Consider the following 12182-nt stretch of genomic DNA (forward strand, 5'->3'; position numbering starts at 1 on the left):
TTGTCTCCCAAAATGGAACTCCCATTTCTCCATCATCTTTATTGATGTCTCAGGCTCCAAACAGTATCTTCTCCTATATACACATTTTGTTTCCTCTTGAATAAACTAGCTCTAACTGGTTTCAGGAAGCAATGAAGTATTAAGCCTCACCAAATGACCATTCTCCAGGGGCAAACAGAAAATGAAATCTACCACAGAAGGATGCTTCTGTGAAGTGTTATTATCCAGTGATCATTTCCTTATATACAAAATGCAAAGCTTATTTAGCTTTCCAATCTTATGTATTTAGTAGCTAAGAGAATTCAACACATTGGCACTATAACAACTGCTCCCATTTCCTGTCCTTTCTACAGCATTGCTAATGTGGCTTCTACATAGCTAATGTAATTTTCATTGCCAGAACAAGAAATCCTTCACAAAAAGACACTCAAACTCAGCATAAGAGAACTGCTAATGCAAAACACCCAAGATTTAATGGAGTTTCCACGGTATTGGTCATCATATTGAACCAGTATTACACCTTTATTATGTCATGAGTGGAAAACATTTCACAGGCTCTGGGAAAGCAAATTAAAAAGTTAAAGAAAAACAAACAAAAACAACTAAAACTTGCAGAAAAAGAAGAAAGAGAAAATAAAATATTCTAATTACATGCTCTAATTTCAGTTTTCTCAAGCTACAACTTTTATAGACAAGACAGATTTGGACAAGAGGAAAATTCACTAGCACATCTTATTTCCAAAGCTAACAGGAAAAAGAAAATACAGATAGAAAGTTACAAGGATAAATATGTATTTGCTACTCTACAGCATAAGAGATGGTCAGCTAACTCTTCTAGAGAGGAACCTTTGCTTTGCTTCAATGCCTCTCTATGACCATAACAACTTGGTGTAAGAGTAATGGCACATGCTAACTACACCATTAATCCCCTGTGTTTCAGTAACATCACACCCCTGTACCAGATCAGGGCAGATAAATCAGTGTAGCATGCCTTTCACAGTACAACAGTATAAAAAGCTTACTGGCTCTTCTAATTGACTTTTTTTTTTTTTTAAATAAGTGCCAGGTGGCCTGCATTCTATATTCCTAATGTGAGGTATTCAAAACATCTCTTTGTAAAGATGACATCAAACCAATAGAAACAAGAAGCATTTGTCTTCAAAAAACTGTAATTCACACTTAACTACAAGATCTTGACAAAAAGAAAGACATAATAAATGTAGGATTAAACAAAGCAATGTATTTTCTTAATAAGTGTTGGACTCTTTAGATTTAAGCAGTAAGTCCACCTGCATTGTAACTTTTGTACCTGAACTAAATGAAATATTATCACAATGAGCATGAAATTAACATGCTAGCTCTTATCCAGCTCCATGACTAATTTCCAGTTATGCCAACTGCTATTATTTAATCTGTAAAAACCACTGGATCTACATCATCTGTCCCCAAATTCACCACCTGCACATTTGAAAACTACACACACTGAACATTTCTAATTCAGGAAGCAGACCTACTGCTGGCTGTGTTAATACAAATTCACAGCCTCAGGCACCACAGCTCATCTGTCCAGCTGTGTATAATTTGCAGGAAGTTCTACTTCCCCTCATGCCATTGTGTACCGAGAACTTATATTTGCTTTCATGTAGATCATATAAAATGCAGGAGGCAGACATAATACAAATTACATTATTGGTAGAGATATATTTGGATTGGGAAACTATAGAATACCAATCAGTGACCACGTGTCTGACTGCGAAGAAACACTGATTGATGAATGCTTCCCTGAAGTGCTGCATTGGACCTTCTGCACTAAAGCTTGGGTGAAGGGTACATTTCACACAGCACCAACTCACTAGCTACTTCCTCTAGTCGTTGCTATAATTTTCCATTATTTGCCTAAGACATCCCATGAAACCCAGATACATTCCTACCAATTAAAAAATGTCAGAGATTTTTTGCAATGGCAGATGTACCAAAGATTTACATGGGCTTCACCTCTTCTTACATATCCAGGAGAGGATTTTTGCCCCCTTTTTTGTCACAAATCACCTATAAAATAATACTGAAATCTATGATCCAAAAACATTGCAACAATAATCCAGGAGAATTATTTACCAGTGTTAAAATGCTAGTTTGGAGAGTTGGCAAGAACTTGAGCACCACCACAACTAATGAGATAACTGAATCGAAAGGTGTACAGACTGGATGTGAATACTCCATCTAACACACGCCCAGTTCCTTTGACAAGCAAATACAAGAAACTTCAGAAAGAAATCACAGATGGAACCAAGTCTGTATAACCATTTGTCTTTATAAACACAGTCACCAATAAAACATGAGTTTAGAAAACATGGTCCTGTATCATCTAGCATACTCTTTTAATGTGCATAATCATCCATGCTTATAACAAGCTCTTCAAGGAAGGGAAGATGCATTATTTTTCATAGCCTATGCTTTCTTTTATTTTTCAAACTAAGGTTTGAAGGCAACTTCATTAGCAGAAGTTCATGGAAAGTTGTGAGAAAAAATTTAAGCATTATATATGATATTGCCAGCTCTATGGAAATACTCCATACCATTTTATTCAATTACTACTTTCTTTCAAATCTGACCAAAAGCCTCTTGAACTTAACAGGTAACTTTACACTGAATCCAACAGACCTCATTGCATGACACTAATCTGTCAATGGTCCATTTATTTTGGTCCCGTGGCAAAGGTCTTTTAATGTTAATGGTTTATGCTATGTCCAGTAAGAAAATGAGTAAAAATGTACTGTACATTAGAGAGCATATGTCTTATATGGTGTTCTGCATAAAGAATATATTAATTCTTTTTATTTGAAAAGATATGTCTGGAAGACACAATAGATCAGAAAAGGTAGAATCATATATCAAAGAATAAACATATTTGTTATACAATTTCAAGGTAATTTGTTCTGTATATGAACAAGTACTAAGAAGAGGTATTTCATGGATAAGTAGTATATAAGTGATAAATTACATATATGTTGAAGTAAAGTAAGTAAAGAAATAAAGAGAAAGGCTGGAAGGAAGAAAAGATTGTTTATTTTCAGAGAAAGAATTCTTAGTTGTATAATTAAACTACTGATAATTGTTGAGTAAACCCCTGTTCTTTTTAATAGCAGAGTTCTTTGTAGTGTCTGCAAAAAACTTTATTTAAGAGGAGAAAAACTGGCATGGCTACTTCCAAGCATAAGATTTATGCAAAACATAAGTCTAAAATCAGTACCACAAAAATCAGTACAAAACAAAGATATATGAATAAACAATAGAAATCTGTTTTGCTTCAAAATACTTTTATTTCAAAGCGGCTATCAGCTTTGTTCTGGTTTTATAACATTTGGATGGATACGAAGTAAGGCTTTTCTATATCAGAAGTCAAAATGTGATGCATAATGTAGTAATTGTTTATTGGAATAGAACAAATAGATATTTGGAGGTAATTTCTGCAAAATTTGTTTTGGAGCAAAAATACGTACCAAGCGGGAGATTTACTGAAGTCTGTTCATTTACTTTCTACCAGAGTTTAAAACTGTAAAAGAAACCCAGTTTCAGAAAATATAACTAATTTATTTGAGCCCTCTCCATGCTATTTCTCTAAACAGATTTTTGAAAGACTTGTTGGCATTGAACTGCATATCTTCTCCCTAAGGGTCCAAAGTGATGTTAACACTTCAAGAAGCTTGATCACTAACCCAGCTATGTCTGACAACAATATCACGAGATCACCACATGATGGCACTGACTAAGATCACCGGTCAGTCCTGGAAAGACCATTAACCTGACAGCAACCCTACTACAGAGCTTGAAAATCTCTTCCTTCTGGGTCTGTACTGGGACTGCAGCCCACACAGACACTACAGTAACAGCAATTTTCAAAATAATCAAGCCATTAGACCACTTCAATTAACACTTTGGGTCAGAAATCCTATTCATGATTGTCCTCTTTCATTCCTGGCTGTCCTAGACCTCTCCTAATTGGCAATGACTACCTCCAGCTGGAGTACAAAGGAAAAGTCTTCCCCCTGAACTGTCTGAACAGAGAAGCAGTGGTTTATCTCATTTTGAACGCTGCATTCAACAGATGAAAATCTGAAAAATACTGCTAGATGGAAGTTTGCTACCATCAAATCATGACAGTATTATTTCATGTGTCATCTTTTATGGTGAAACATTGAAGGGGCTTAGTCTTAATGATCTGTGTAACTAAATCTCAAAAGTATTTCTAATTCATTTCAAAATAAATTCATACACAAGTAAATACAAATTTCTACTTATATTCATACTATATATGAAATTGTAACAGTAACTGCAGAGTCAGTAAGAGTACCTCAGCCTCCCCATCAATTTGCAAATCTTAGTTAGCACATAAATAACAGAAGATAGACAAGCATGGAAAATCTTAACCCTCCACTGAAGCTCGCCAGTGGTACACACTTACTGAAATACATCCTATGACAATGAGTGGTGTGTGGGCTCAGCGCAGAAGACAGCTGAAAGAATCATACATTGTGACATCAGTGACTACAATTTATTTTTAGATTATTACAGTACAAATCTGAGCATTCCTAGCAAGGGATTGTTCCAGCATGTGGTAATGCATTCGGTTTGAATTAGCTGTGACACTGGTAAAGCCCCATTGCAGATCTCACAGGATAAGCCAGTGTTCTACAGGGGCTGCTTCTATTCAGACTCTTGTATCAGCTATGCATGCAAGCCACAAAGTAACCCTGTTTCATATACAGCTTATTTTTAATGTCAAAATTCATCCCCATTTGTTTACATGGGGGGATGAGCTTAAAGAGGGATGAGCTGCTGGAAATGTTTCCAGAATAGCCTTCAACTTTTTAAATTCAACCACTGCCGACACTCTGTAAATTATATCTTTCAGTTTTCTATTCTCTACCCTTATATCCAAGTTGAGAAAAGTTTATTACCATCAGGTCTTATCTCATTGCTAAAATTTCTCCAAGAGTATTACCAATAAAACTTGTTACTTGCTCTTCCTTCACTAGACAGAAAAGTGCTTTTTCTCATTGGTGTTTGGGGTTTTTTTATTGGTGCTTTTTTATTTTTCCTTCAAATCCAATCTGGGGACTAGTAAAACAAATACAATGAGAAGTGGAGAACTATTAAAAGGTGACACATTCGAGTACATAACCCTGTCAGATGTGAGGATCAAAATGGCTCACAGCATAAATGCTTTACAAACATTTCTTGAGAGTACCTGAGTTGAACTGTGACAGAGGATAGCTGCAGCTGGACATGAGATATTTACATTGATTTTTGCAGCTTTTGTTTACATTTTATTATATTTTTATTACTGTAAAGACCCCCAGCCTTGTAATTCTGTGCACAAAACTAACCAATTTACTCATGCAGAAGAGATCTTGAATCCTGATGACAAGTCTTCAAGCGACAGAATGACTAAATTATATGCTGGTTATAGCACGGTGCTTATTCCTGTCCTACCCAGGTGGAGCTGTTCTTTACACTATGTGATTCAGCCATCAAATAACAGTGTGCGTGCTTGAAAGGCCAAGAGGAGGCTGTATTGAGAACCTGTCAAAAACAAACGTGCAAACCTCTATGTAGCAATCAGTGAGTGCTGCTTGAATCAATCTTTTCTTAAAAAATAAAAAAAAAGGCCAAACAGATCCTTGTTTCTATATATTATTTTTAATACAAAGCTTCAGTAAATAGGTTTTCTTTCTGCCTCTTGCCTTCATCTCTGCATGACAGGTCTTCAGCTGAAGGATGCTATTAGGATTGACATTTTTATCAAATGTAAACATTTTCAGGTGAATGATCCGCCCAAGAACATGGGATTAGCTAAAGATAAAGTATTTGGAAGATTACAAAATATACAGGCTAGCACAGCATCTCCAGTAAACCTCCCAGTTTTATCACTTGTCCTAATTTAATCCAGTTGGCCTGTTCCATTCCTGCTATGAGGCTTGCTTTTGTTCGCTCGCATTGTGATGACTTTAAAAGAAATGACACTGATCACTCTGCTTTGCTGATCAAGAAAAAAAACATTGGGAATTTTTGAATTTACAGTCTACATTGATACAGCGCTGCATTTTAAAACAATAGTGGGTGAGTAATCACTCCCTCCATAAATGCAGAAGGAGAATGTATTTTCTTATCTATATGAATGTATTCCAGTAGAGATCAAAACTGAGGGCTATTACATTCAATGAAAAATTAAAAAAAAAAATTCAAATTAGCTCTGAATTAGCTTGTTCCTCTTGAGATGCAAGCTAATTCAGAGCTAATTTGAATTTGTTTTTTTAAATTTTTCATTGAATATAAGACCAAGATGTTTCGGATGTCAAAGTGAATTTCAGTTTTAGTATTTGGTACAGCTTAATAGGTTGCACTTGCACACCACCCACCAAAAAAAATTGGATCTATACAATACACTGGCATATGAATAGAAAAGAGAGAAGGGGTAATAATAGCAGTATTTATATACAAAAGACTAATAATTTCATTATTATAAATATCATGTCAAAATTAAATTTCTTTTTCTATTATTCTGAGAAAATTACATGCCACCATAGGCATTGCTGTTTTGAGTAACCAGAAACTGCGTGACACATTTTAATGGTTCTCAAACCTTAATGATTCATTGGAATATGATTCATAAGACAATGCATGCAACCCTCTACTCAGCAATATAAGCAAAAAATACTTGGAATTTCCTGCCTTAATGCATATCCATATAAAGGCTACCTATACAGAAGCCTACACAGATATTAATATATAGGATATAAAGTAAGTAAAATGAAAATAAAATGCAGAGTTCATTTGATGTATTAAACCGGTTCACTTTTACAATGCAAAGCAGTGTTCTTAGCTAGGAATTGAAATTAGTTGAAGTAATTGCTCCTTAAGGTGACAAATAGTTTATTTCTTTAGTGCTGAGGATTTATATATCTAACAAAAATTTTTTTCCACATGATATGGGGAAAAAATATTACCCTTTAATACACGAGATCTGCATTAGCAGATGTATTTATGTTTTAGGAAGAGAAGAACAGCAGGGATTTCCATTTTGGTGTAACTGTAAATTCCTCCAATTAAGCTCTGAATTCTAATCTCCTAAACACATGCATATATGTCCTTAACGTTATTAATTTAAAACCAAACTGGGATTTTATCAGTGCTTGCTTTCAAAACTGATCAAACATCAGGCTAAAGGGATGTTTTCAAGGGTGGTTTTGGGGGGTATATTTTGGGTTTTGGTGGCGGCGTTGCTTTCTCCCCCAGTACCAAACATCCGAACTCGGCCGTGCGTTTCGGCCATCCCCACGGCGGGCAGCAGCCCCCGGCGGCTGCAGACGGACACGGGGCACGGGCACCCCGACCCGCGGCTCAGGTGCCGCCGGTCGCTGCGGGCCGCGGGCCGGGCCCGGGCGGTGCCTCCTTCAGGGGGTTCCGAGCCCGCCCCGGCCCCAGGAGCGCCCCCAGGCCCGGGCCCGGCGCGCGCGGGACGGCCCCGCGGCGGGGCGCGCGGCGCTGCGGCGCGGGGGGCGGCGGGCGCGCGGCTGGAAGGGCCCGCACCGCCACCTGGCGGCCGCGCCCCGCCTCTGCCGCCGCGGCCCCCGCAAACTTCTCTGCCCCCCGCCCACGCCGCGCGCCCGAACCGGCCAAGTTTCCCGGCCGCGACGCCATCTATTCTTAGCCCCGCTCCGGGCACGACGGCGGGACACCCGCCCCGACCCGCGCCCGCTGCCCGCGTCCCGCACCCTTCCGCAGCGGCTGCGCGGGACGCGCCCTGCCCGCCCCGACCCTGCGCGCCCGCGAGATGCGTGCGGGGGCGGGCGGGCGGAGCGGCGGCCGCTCGGGCCCCGTCCGTCAGGGCGGCTGCGGCGGGGCCGCCCCCGCTGCCCGGGGCGGTGCGGGGCTGCCGGCGGCCTCTCCCGCGGGGAAGGGGCAAAGCGCGGCGGCCGCGGAGGCGCCTCGCGCCGCCAGCCCCCGCCTCACCCGCCCCCGCCCCAGCTTTGCGGAGAAGCCGATTTACTGCCGAGCTGGGGAGGAGTGTGCGTGTAGGGGGGTGAGCGGTGGCGGTGCTTGTCTCTTTTTTTCTCCTTTTCTTTCCCCCCCGCCCCCCCGCCACCGGTCCGCGCACACTGGCTCTCCCCAGTGCCAGTCCCCGCTCCATCACGTGCGGAAGCCCATGCCCATCACAAAAGCGGGCATTTTACCCGTGCCCGGAAAGGAAATAAAGAAAGAAAAAGAAGAGAGGGAAGAGAGGAGAAGGAGAAAAGAAATGGGGGTGGGGGGAATGGGGGGAAGGGGGAAGAAAGGCAACCCACCACGGAATAGCTTAAGCGAAAGCGGGTGAACCGCTTAATCCCAGAAGATCCAAGATTTCCTCTGAGCAGCCGCCTCCCTTGTCCCCCCCGCGCGTCCCCGTCCCTGTCCCTTTTTGCTTTTTCCTGGCTGTGGTGGTGGCAAGGAAAGTGGTTAGCCAAAACCCTACGTGTTGGTTTTGTGTTTCCTGAAAACCACAGGCTCACAGAGCATGAGGTACCGCTCCTGCCCCTCTTCGCGCTTGCAAGAAACTGTGGCTTCGCTCTTTCTTTCTCTGCCTGTACTGCAGATATTTTTCCCTCCTCTCTTCCACACTCTTCTGTTTATTTCCCTGTAAAGCAAAGCTACTTTGTAAACATCTCACACAGAACCTCAGAGCCTTTCCAAATAGCTGATTGCAGCAAAATGCCTCCAAACAAATTATGGTGCAAGGGAGATATAAGGGACGAGACCGAAGTGGGTAAAAAAGAAATAAATTTGCATAAATATGCATATGTGACAAGAAGATCGCGTATGATGGTGGAAATGTCAAAAAGAAAGTATCGCTTTATCATGATGGGAAAAGTAAAAGCACAGACGACTGCAGCAAACTGCTCGCCCTTTGCCAGAGTACCAACTGCAACACCTCTCCCTCTCTTCCCCCACCCTCGCCGAGAAAAAAAAAAAAAAAAAAAAGGGGGGGGAACAGAAAAAAACATAGGAAAAAAAAATGAACACTCAAAACTGCAAATCCGGTACTCCTACCTTAACACTGGGATAGCTGAAGAAGCATAGGGGTCTTTTTTACACAGCCAGAATCTTTCAGGAAATCCTCTCGGGCTATCATGCAGCCAGGATTATTCACATACGGTTCCTGCTCCCCTTTTTGGAATCCAAAGCGATTGGCTTCTCCAAAGGAATGCAACGACCACGAAAGGGGGGAAAAATTAAAAATAACAAGAAGAAAGACAACAACAGTGGATTTGAAGGAAACTCGTGTTCTCGGTTGTAAGCGACCTACATTCAGACAGAAAATGCATTGCAATCAGTGCGAGAGGGAGAGTTGAGTCTGCAAGTAGGAGCTGTGATTGCCTATGCAGAAAGACCGAGCCGCGGAGAGACTGATCTGCAAGGCAAGGCGAGCTGGGAGAGAGAGGGAGATGGGGGGGGGGGCAGAGAGGAGGGGGGGAGAGGTCCAGGCTGTACCAGGCGCTCTCCTCCCGCTATTGGACCAAACTGAATGAAATTCACAAAGCCGCCAGCCAATGGCTCCCCGCAGCCAGCCCAGCGCTACAGAAACCGCATCTCCATCCACAGCCCCCCGCGGAGGAGCGGCGCATCCCCGCGCGGAGCCGCGCCGGGCACCGCGGGCTGCACAGGTGGGCACCGCGCACACCGAGCGGGGAAGGTGTCCCCATCCCTGTGTGTGTGTGTGTTCGGGGGGATCACACAATTCACACTGCCGATCTCCCTGCTCCGTGGTCATGTACAGCAAGTGCAGTCTTTGTTAACCCTTTACAGTGGCAGTTTCTACAGTGCCAGCCTCTTGTTACCATACTCACCCATCTGCGTTTTCGTGGAGCTGACAGTATAATTGTACACCAAGCAATGAAGCATTTTGTTCCTGTTCCCCATCCTCCCAGAAAAAAAAAAAAAAAAAAAACAAAAAACAAAAAACAAAAACAAAACAGCAAAGCAGTCATTTGCCCTGTGCCCAATCATTTTAAACAGATTTCCCTTTTTTTTTTTTTATAAGACCAGTTATTTGATGTTCATATTTTAGTTAGCTAGCCACTAAGCTAAGTGATGGTCAGGTGGGGGCCCTGTGGTTGTTGCCACATGCTACAACACAGGGTCTCTGGTTCATTTCTGCCATATTTTCCCAGGATGGTGCAGGGTGGTGTAGCAAATGTTCTTAGGCCTCCACAGGTACACCTTGTTTCACTCTACAGCATGTTCACTTAACCAGTTTAATAACAGCACTTGCACCATCCAGAGTGCAAGACCTCACATTAAGAACAGGTGAGCATTGCTTGATTTCACTGAGGACAGAGCAGAGAACAAAATAAGGAGGTCTTGAATATCTTGCCATCATTTGAAACAAAATCATATTCATACCTTTATGAGATTTCCTTCCACAAGAGTTGTATTAGATTTCATAAGCAGGGTTTTTGAGATTTTTCTATTCTGAAGAAAAAAAATCTGCAGCTCTTCTTTTCTAGAATCTTTGTTTCTGCCCCCATGTCAGATCCTCAGTAGAGAACAGATAGTGCATTGAATTCTCAAATCTAAATTGTCTGTGATATTTGGCTTATCAATCACTTCTATACTCTGCTGTTTCAAGTGGTAAAGGAATATATACCATCTGATCTAGCAGACAACTAGTAAGCCTGTTGTGTGTCTGTTCTTATATTTTGCTATATGGAATGAAGGATGCTTCCTTAAGTGTCACTTAGGAATGTATGTTTTGGTTTTAAATGTTGTAAATCTAAATACAGGTGTAATTCACTCACTTAAAACGTTTTAAGAATTGCAATAGCCACTGTTAACTTATTTGTCAGTGAAGTAATTATATTTACATTACTTAATTATATGTTTTGACTTACTTATATTAAGTCACTCTAGCAGCAGGTGTTCATGCAAGTGAATTTTACTGCTTTTGTTATTTTAATAATGTACCCACAATGTGCAACCAATCATATTTCTTGAATGAGTGAATATTTTGACACATTTAGAAAAGATGTCATCTTGCACTGCCATCTGTCCCAAATTTTGCAGGACAGTCTTTATTTTGATGAATGTGTCACGCATTTTATAAGATTAATTTGGAGGATATTAAAGTGTGTGCTAGTTAATCTGAATAATGATATTCCACCTGTGTTGTACTATGAGGAGGCAATTTGTTACAGGTTACCAAAGGATCATCTGTAATGTTTGCAATTAATATTTGCTACTATGACTTAAATATTGTAAAGCACGGCAATAAAACTAAACTTTCCATAGATTGTGCACAAATTTGTGATCAAAGTATATAAGTAAAAGGCATTTGGTCAGAACAGCAGAATGTACTTTTCTCCTCTTGCAACTTTCAAAAGCTAAATGTACAATTGGAATCTGTGGCTTATCTGCAGCAATCTACTGCATATTTTTAACTCCAAGCAGGAGTCCAGGAGCACTCATTCAGAGAGGAGAATTCCACTTGCTATACAACACCATCACTTCTTACAAGGTCACATTGTATTCCAGTATTAACCCAGCTTTACTTGTTTTGCTGGTTTTGTCGGGGAAAGAGTTAATTTGTTCATAGTACAGGGCTATGATTTAGTTTTGTGCTGGAAAAAATGTTGATAGCACAGGGATGTTTTAGTTATTGCTGAGCAGCACTTGCACAGCATCAAGGTCTTCTCTGCTCCTTATCCCACCCCGCCAGGGAGCAGGCTGGGGGTACACAAGGAGTTGAGAGAGGACAGAGCAATGTGCTGATCCCAACTCACCAGAGGGATTTCCCACATTGTATGGCATCATGCTCAGCAAATAAATTGGGGGGAAAGAAAAAGGAAGGGGAGGACATTAAGAGTGTTTGTCTTCCAAAGTCACCACTATGCGTGATGAAGCCTGGCTTTGCTGACTGAACACCTGCCTGCCCATGGGAAGTGGTGAGTGAATTGCTTGTTTTGCTTTGCTTGCATGTGCAGCTTTCCCTTTACCTATTAAACTGTCTTTACCTCTAGCCACGAGTTTCTCCCTTTCATCTTTATGATTCTCTCTCCCCATCCTGAGTGGGGAATGAGGGAATGGCTGTGTGGGGCTTAGCTGCCAAATAGAGAGGAGAGAGGAGGGGAGGGAAAGGGAGGTGTAGG

General features: G+C 41.3%; 1 protein-coding gene across 3 annotated transcripts in view; it reads right to left on the reverse strand.

The window, feature by feature from the left end:
• Nucleotides 1-9499, reverse strand: part of NLGN4X (neuroligin 4 X-linked) — a 159686-nt gene extending 150187 nt beyond the window's left edge. The window contains exon 1 of one of the 3 annotated variants that reach the window (XM_005487531.4): nt 9088-9499. The gene's annotated coding sequence lies outside the window, so the exon portion shown is untranslated. Of the gene's footprint in view, nt 1-8345; nt 8365-9087 lie in introns of those variants that run through there. The other 2 variants (XM_005487533.4, XM_074535978.1) reach the window with 2 other exon arrangements.
• Between the last annotated feature and the right edge of the window lie 2683 nt (nt 9500-12182).

Source organism: Zonotrichia albicollis, chromosome 2 (assembly GCF_047830755.1).
Source record: "Zonotrichia albicollis isolate bZonAlb1 chromosome 2, bZonAlb1.hap1, whole genome shotgun sequence".
NCBI lineage: Eukaryota > Metazoa > Chordata > Aves > Passeriformes > Passerellidae > Zonotrichia > Zonotrichia albicollis.